This window comes from Panthera pardus, unplaced genomic scaffold (genome assembly GCF_024362965.1).
Source record: "Panthera pardus isolate Hobbes unplaced genomic scaffold, ASM2436296v1 HiC_scaffold_2, whole genome shotgun sequence".
Lineage (NCBI taxonomy): Eukaryota > Metazoa > Chordata > Mammalia > Carnivora > Felidae > Panthera > Panthera pardus.
In genome coordinates, this window is record NW_026526765.1 from 49,446,055 (window position 1) to 49,453,871 (window position 7,817).

At 39.7% G+C, this 7,817-nt stretch overlaps 1 non-coding gene across 1 annotated transcript; it reads left to right on the forward strand.

The window, feature by feature from the left end:
• The first annotated feature begins 2,334 nt into the window (after positions 1 to 2,334).
• LOC128778432 (U6 spliceosomal RNA) lies at positions 2,335 to 2,441 on the forward strand. Its single transcript, XR_008424021.1, has one exon. It is a non-coding gene; the product is annotated as a U6 spliceosomal RNA (small nuclear RNA).
• The last annotated feature ends 5,376 nt before the right edge of the window (positions 2,442 to 7,817 follow it).

A 7,817-nucleotide genomic window follows, 5' to 3' on the forward strand; every position in this document is an offset into this window, starting at 1 on the left:
GGAACTCAGGGTCTGGTTGAGGGAACCTGGTGTTCTCCTCCATAAAGCATGGGGGTTGCTAAGGTCCCTTCCAGCTCTGTCTTTTTAATTTTTTGCCTGTTTCTCCCTCCTTCCTTCCCTCAATGCGGAACATGCTTAATTCTCTTTGACGTTTCTGATAGCAGGGTAATTTCTTCCCCATCCTCTTTAAAAATCCTGATCATGTAAGAACTGATTCTGTTTTTCCCTTCACCATTCCCAGTGATCTCTCTTCCTTTTGTAGCCCCTCCCCCTCCAGGCACTTCCAACAAAAGAGTCAGGTCATTTTTCATGTGGTATCAGCGGAGCGTCAGCCTCCGAAGCATTTGTCCTTGTTTCTCTGAGTGTCGGAAGTTCTCCGTCTTCCCACTAGGACTTTCTGAGAGCATGGAGTGGCTCCCAGAATTTCTAATCCTTCCTGCTGCAACTGACCCTCTTCCCACACTTTGAGAAAAAAACGATTGGGGAAGAAAAAAAGGCCAGCAGAAGAGGGAGGTATGCAGCCCTGGCCCACTCAGCCACACAGGGTCTGTGCTGGTGAACAGGCTGCACCCTGCCTGTTACTCATGGCTGCCTTGAGAGGTTGGTCGGGGGAGAAAGATTAGGGTCATCAAGATAAGGCAGAGAATATTCAAACTGGAAGCAAAGAGGGGCTGTTTTTCCAATAGTAAGCAATCAGGGAACAGGAGGATGTAATTTGCAGATTAGGAAAGTGAACAAAGAACATAAAATTAACTTTATAGCAAAGAGGAGCACAGTCTGTTTGAAGAAATAAACCTCCATAAAGCATTATTGTTGATAAAATCAGACTGTTGATTTAAACTAAGTAGGAAATATGACCAAATCAGGGAGACGATGGGGGCTCAGTGGAAACTGAAGTTGAAACTTCAGGCAGGGATGGAAGGCTGGGGTGGAAGACTAGGGTGGCCCGCAGAAGCCTACTGGGGCATCTCCGCCCTGGGGGAGAGATTTAGGACCAAAGCAAGGATGCCTGTGCTCAGGGCATAGACAGGAGGGATGTGCCTTAACAGGATGGCCAAGCCGCCTTCACTTAGGGATTGTCTTTATTTGAAAAGTGGCATTGATTTCCAAGAACTCATAAATAGCAAACATGCTCCTGCACACATGCATTCCCTTCCTCCCCCTTCTGTTTTTAATTCTCAAAGACCCACAAAAACTCATCTGAAACACCAGCAACTCTCTGCTTGAACGCCAGTAGTGATCTTTGTACCAAAGCAGAAAAGTCCCAACACAATGCCTTTGATCCTGAGGTGATTGGAACAGAGTTTCTGTCTGCCCCCTTTTATCATACACAAGTTGGCCAGACTAGGATAACACTCATGCAGTGGGTAGTGAGAAATTCAGCTCTGTGCTGTGGCTGCACTTTATTTCCCTGTGCCATGCCTTCGTGGCTCCACATTGACTGGCATGAGAGACTTATTATTGTTTTTTTGCTGTCTTTGACCTGTGAAGGCAGGACTCTTCCCAAGGACTGAGGTCCAGAGAAGCATCCCTGTGTAGTAGTGCACTCAGAAGTCTTCATTTGCCTCTCCCAGTCCAATCTTCTTCCTTTCCTATCCTGCTCTGAGCCCTGGAAGCTGCCTTGGAAACCCCTCACCTTCTGGCATTTGGTAGAATGCCAGTACAGCTTATGGGAGGCACCACTAGGACACAAGTAGACTAGAGAAAGAGGGAGAACAGAGTACTATGGCTTAGATTCCCTCCCTGCCAGCCTGCAGGCTGGCAGTGCCTTTCTTTACCAAAGTTCAGAGTGAGTTAAGGGCCCTGGCCTTGTCCCTTCAGGCACAGGGGTGTTCATAGCCCCCTTTATAGCTCCTACACTTGGATTTCTTCACCATCCTTATTTGGCTTCCCTTAAATGTGCCCTTGCATAACAGTCCCTTCATTAAGCTCCCCACTAATGCTCCCATTTGAGTGTGCCATTCTTGTAGGACCTCGAAGGATACAAATAATGAGAGCTCCTATTTGGAAATCAGAAGGTGTGGGCTACAGCTGAGAACCTCTTACAAGTTAACCATGTGAACTGGGCAAGTTGCTTGTCCTTTCTGGCCTTGGTTTCTTCATTTGTGAAATGGGGATGATGGTGAGGTCATCTTTCAGTTAAAACAGGCTATAATTCTGTTTCCACTAGGGGTGTAGTGGGCAGGGCTCTGGAGGAAAATAAACATTAGTTTCAATCCTGGTTTTTATACTTTCTAAGTGTGTGGCCTTGGCCAAGTCTCTCAATCTCTTTAAATCTGGGTTTGCATCTTCAGTAAAACATGGAAGGTAACTCTTTCCTTGCAAGTTGAGGTGGTGCTTGCTTTGGCAGCACATATACTAAAGTTGGAATGATACAGAGATTAGCATGGGCCCTGCACAAGCATGACACACAAGTTGAGGGGGAGGATTAAATAAAATTACATGTTTGAAAGCAGCTAGGATAGTTCTCATTACACAGGAGGTCTCCAATCCATGATAGAACCTTTCTCTTCTTTCCTGGCTTTCTTGAAGGGAAAATGCCAAAGCACGAGGGTAAAGAAGTTTGTTGGCTCTAGAGATTTCCATTCTTTCCACCTCTAATTCTGTTTATTTATATTTGCTTACATCTTAGCTCACAGACTCCAATTCATTTATCCCTTCCAATCTGTCTGCAGATTTCTCCCTGGAGCCATTGCTTCAAAAGGAGGGCAGGTCTGTGGTTAGCTGGAGGAAGGGAACCAGAAGGATTAGGCTCCAGGTACCGTGCTACTCGGCTGACCTAGTGTTCTGACTAGGACAAGGATTTCTTTCAGCTCAGAGCTTCCTGGGACAGCTGACACATTTCAGGGACCTTACTTTTCTTCTTTATGCAGAAGTCATCCTCATAACTGAAGGATTGGGCCTCTAATTTTTCACGTAACCATTCATACCTGGATTTTAGGTCACAGGGAACTCTCATCAAACTCAATTATAGTCCTGTTCACCCCCAAACTTCCCATAAGTGATTTTGTAAAGTATATAGAGTGGGACTCTTAAAATTTTTGCTTCAAGTTTCAGTATTTAAGTGCATGAACTGCCACAGATAGGTCTAGATGTGGACAAAGCTGTGAGTGAAAGAAAGTTTATTATTAGTTTCTTCCATATATTTTCAGTGTTCTCTTCTTACATTTCAGCATCTCAGCCTCCAGGTACCCAACATCTGTAACTGCCTGTAGTTCACCAGAGACCCCTTGCAGTCAAGTAGACCCCTGTAATTCTACCCCTATTGAGTATATAAACTTATGTGTCTGCCCATACCCACTGAATGCTCTCAAATATGTGATAACTTGATCTGTTCTTTTGCCTATCCACCCATTCATCCGCCCACCCACTTTCACAGTTAATTGACATATGCTGATTGGAGATGCACAAAATGTGGTGATAGGCTTTGTGTAATCATTTTTTAAAAATGTCAGACATAGTTTCAGAAAATATCGAGTGTATTTGCAGGCCCAAAACAAATTAAAAAGATAAAAAATTCTCTCACAATAATACTAGTGCAAGTAAGGGCTAAGTATCCAAAAGTGAGAATAGACATTGTTGAGGTTCAGAAGAAAGAGGAAGCACAACAGGGAAAGAGTAATCAGGACTGTCTTTAGAGAAGATATGAGAATAGAGCCAGACCTTAAAGGATGAGTAGAGTTTCTGTCAGTAGAAAGAAAGGGGGAAGGTACCAGGGAAGGGATGGGGGCAAGGGAAATGAGAAAGATAGGAGATAGAATTCTAAAAGTAGACCTGTTTGACTGGAGTATAGCATTTGCAAAACTAGCTGTGCTAAGATTGGAAAGGTTGGTTGAGACTGGTTTCTGGAAAAGAGGCTGGAATGTGAAACTGGGAAGCATAAGCATTTCCTACAGGTAATAAAGAGCTCCTGAAGATTTTTCTAGCCAGGGAGAGCTATCTAGTAGAAGTCTGCAGAATGACTTTGAATATGGAGTGTTTGCATTGTCTGTTGACTCACTGATTCACTGATTTCATGCAACAAGAGCTTAATGAGCCCTCCTAAGTGCTTAATTCAATGATCATAGCTGGACACTAGTTATTATGTCCTAGTTCCTTCAGAAATCAAAGGAGCCCTTGCTTTGGGGAGAGCTTCTTAATTCATCATGACCATCATCATGACCAAATATTTAACCCAGAGAGAAGGAATACAAATAACCACTACAGTTAATTCTTTTTTAAAAAAATATTTTTATTGTAAAATTAAACACAGACACAGAAAACCAAACCAAACCAATGTGTGGCTTAGTGAAATTATTATACAGTGAACACTGTTATAACTACCACCAAAATCAAGAAATAGAATTGCCAGCCACCCCTATTATAACCCCTTCACACGCCTCATCCCAACACAATCCCTTCCTATCTCCAGAAGTAATCACTATTGTGACTTTTATAATAATTACTTATTTGCATTTATTTATGGTTTTATCACTCAGCTGGCCATCCCTAAACCCTATAGTTTAGTTTTTCCCATTTTTTAAAACTTGATATGTTTTTTAGGTCTCTTTTAATTTATGGTTTCCTCCTTCCACATCTTTCTTTTCCTTATAGTTTATCTGGTAACAGATTTGGGTCATTTAGCCTGTCAAGTTTCCTACAGTCAGATTTGCTGACTGCTCACTCATGGTACAGTTCAATGTGTTCCTCTGTCTTCTCTATTTCCTGCAAATTGGGAGCTGAATCTAGAGGCTTGTCCTGACACAAGTCTGATGCCTTTAACAAGGTTAAGGTAGTATTATGTTTTCTGTCTGGTTTACGTTGTTCTTTAATGTTAGTCCTAGCAGATCTTCAATGTCTACATCCATTAATTCATTGGGAGTTGAAAAATAGTAATATTTTAATTTTATATGTCCTTTTAATTATCACCTGGCATACTTTTATAAAGAGACACTTTCCCTCATCTACTATTTTGTAACATAGTACTATAATTCATATAGGATAGCTAGGATGAGGTTTGATTATTTCCTTTTATTTACCCCATTTTCAAGATGACAGTTGGATCATTGTTTCTTCAGAAGGTGACCAGTTATTATTTTTAAGATATATGTCATAATCTCTTGGATTTATATATATTTATATTTGATTAGTTTCAATCTATTGTAAAGCTCAAATCTTTGGCCAGTGGAAAACTCTTCAAGGTGCTTCCTGAGATCTTCTGACATGAGCCTAGTAATTTTTGATAGCTTCCTTCTAACTGCATGTCAGGATGTTCCAAACTCATCATAAACATTTCCTGCCTAAGACCTGGAATTAGCCATTTCTCCAAGAAATCCTGGTTTAGTTCAATGGGCTGTGTCATTTGAAGATCAAATCTGAATGCTGGAGATGAGCACTGCTGTTGGGTTGACTTTGTTTTTAAACCCTTTTAGTGAAAAGAGCTGGAATAGACAAATACTCCATGAGTTTATACTGATATGTCTAATTCAGATTCATATCTACATTGTTTATTTAACATCTTCTATTATCTACATAGTTCCTTTAACTAAAAAATCCTTTGAGGCGTGGGAGATGGTAGAATTAGAATGTCCCATAATTAGCATTTTCTTTTTTCTACTTTATATATACAACATCCTCAGAATAATAATATTTGTACTATTACTGACATTATTGTTAGTGAAAGCAGATAAAATGTTTTTTGCATATGCTAATCATCTCCCCAATTTTTATACTTGTAGTATATTTGCAGTTGAATCATATACTAGACTATCTACCTTTCAACCCTCATTTAGTTTTTTATCTACAAGTAACTATATATCTGATATTCACCAGCAGTACCTGACTGAAACTTGTTCTTTGGAAGACTCCTTAGGAAGGGCTCATGGGAATAATATTCTCTGAGTCTTTACATGTTATTAGCAGCTTGTGATTTCCTGGATAAAAAATCCTTAGTTCACATTTTCTCTCCTTGAATATTTTAAATACATTACTCTAATTTCTTCTAGCAAAAAGCTTTGCTGTCAAAAAAAATCTGAGGATAAATTAATTTGATTTCCCTTGTAAGTTATATGCTCCTTTTGCTTAAATATCTATTTTTTTCCCCTTTTCTTTTAAATACAGTTTTTTTTTTCCTGGAATATGTCTTGGTTTTGGTCATTCTGGGTCAATATTCTCAGGTACAGGGTATGTTTTTTCAACATATAGTTCAAATCACTTTATTATATTAGGAAAACTTTATTGAATTACAGTTTTTGGTATTTTCTTTGTTCTCTTTTTCTCGAGATTCTTCTGTTCCTTTGCTTTCTTCTTTAGGGTTTCCTAGTAGTTGTATATTGGATCCTCTTTGCCTATCTTCCTGTTGACTCTTTTTAATGTAAACTCCTATTGTTTGGATTTTACCATAACTCATAAGAGGTCTGGGCAAATGTGCACCTATTCCTAACTGATTTGTGATTTGGGGATAATGACTGACCATGGTCTTTTATATTATTTTCTTCCTACTGCAGGGGCGGGAGGGGGGACACTGGAAAAACTGAGCTGTAATCCCCAATGGATAGTATACATTTCCAGTAGAATAGTAGGCCAGTAGAAAAGACAGTTTGGTGTCCTGAAACTTTTGTTTTCACTCAGACCATGCAGTCTAAAAATCTGAGATTGGTACCTCCTATCTTTATGAGATTAGAAATCTTTGCTTTTTCTAAATACTAATGCCCATGGGGCACAGAAAACCTCACTTTCATCAAGCATATAAATTTAAGAAGATTTCACTTATTTGTTTCACCATAGAACCCAAAATAGCAATGATGAGAATGGCTCTTGAGGCTATTCTTGATATGAACAAATGCATGGAAGCCAGTCTGAGCAAAACATGACTTATGGCTTAATAGAATATTTTCTAATGGAGAAGGGATAAAATAATTGTCCTCCAACATCCTGTGTTCTGTATGGTTCAGAGAAAAACCACTCATTATAATAGTGTGAAGTTGCTGGTCCACATGACCTGGACTTTTGTTTCTGAATTACAAATTTAGTGACTTAAACAATACAGATTTATTCTCATACAGTTCTGGAGGGAAGAGTCCAAAATGGATTAAAATCAAGGTGGGTTAAAATCAAGTGTTCCTTCCTCAGAAGGAACCCTTCTGAGACTGGGGGCAGAATTTGCTTCCCTGCCCTTTTCAGCTTCAGGTAGCCATCAGTATTTCTTGGCTTGTGGCCCTTTCTTTCCATCATCAAAGTGTATCACTCCAATCTCTACCTCATCACTTCACTTTCTCTCTGCAGCCACATCTTCCTTTGCATTCTTCTTATAAGGACACTTGTGATTACATATAGGGTCCACCTAGATAATTCACAATATTCTCCCTATCTCAAAATCCTTCACTTAATCAAAGTCCCTTTTGTCATGTAAGGTAAAATTCATAGGTTATGGGGATTAGGACATGGATATCTTTGGGGGGCCACTATTTAGCATACCATATGCATAACAGTTTTGCACCAGAGAATCCCTAATAACAGAGGGAAGTACACTCATTTCCAGGTTGGTGATAAGGTTGAAGCTCAAAATAGTCTCCTGGAAGCCTGCAATTTCTTTGAAGACTTACATTTTACTTTAAAAATATTTGAGTTTTGCAGGGTACTCTACATGTATGCTTGCTTCCTAATAAGAATAATTTCCCTAGCATAATTTTCTGCAACAAAAGAAAAATTGGTCTGGGAACACGTGCCATAATTCTTCCATGGCTGTAAGGACTCTGGAATACCACATTACACCATAGTAGGAACTGTATCTAATTCGGATGGCATGACATCCCACCATAGGAAACAGGGCAAATTAA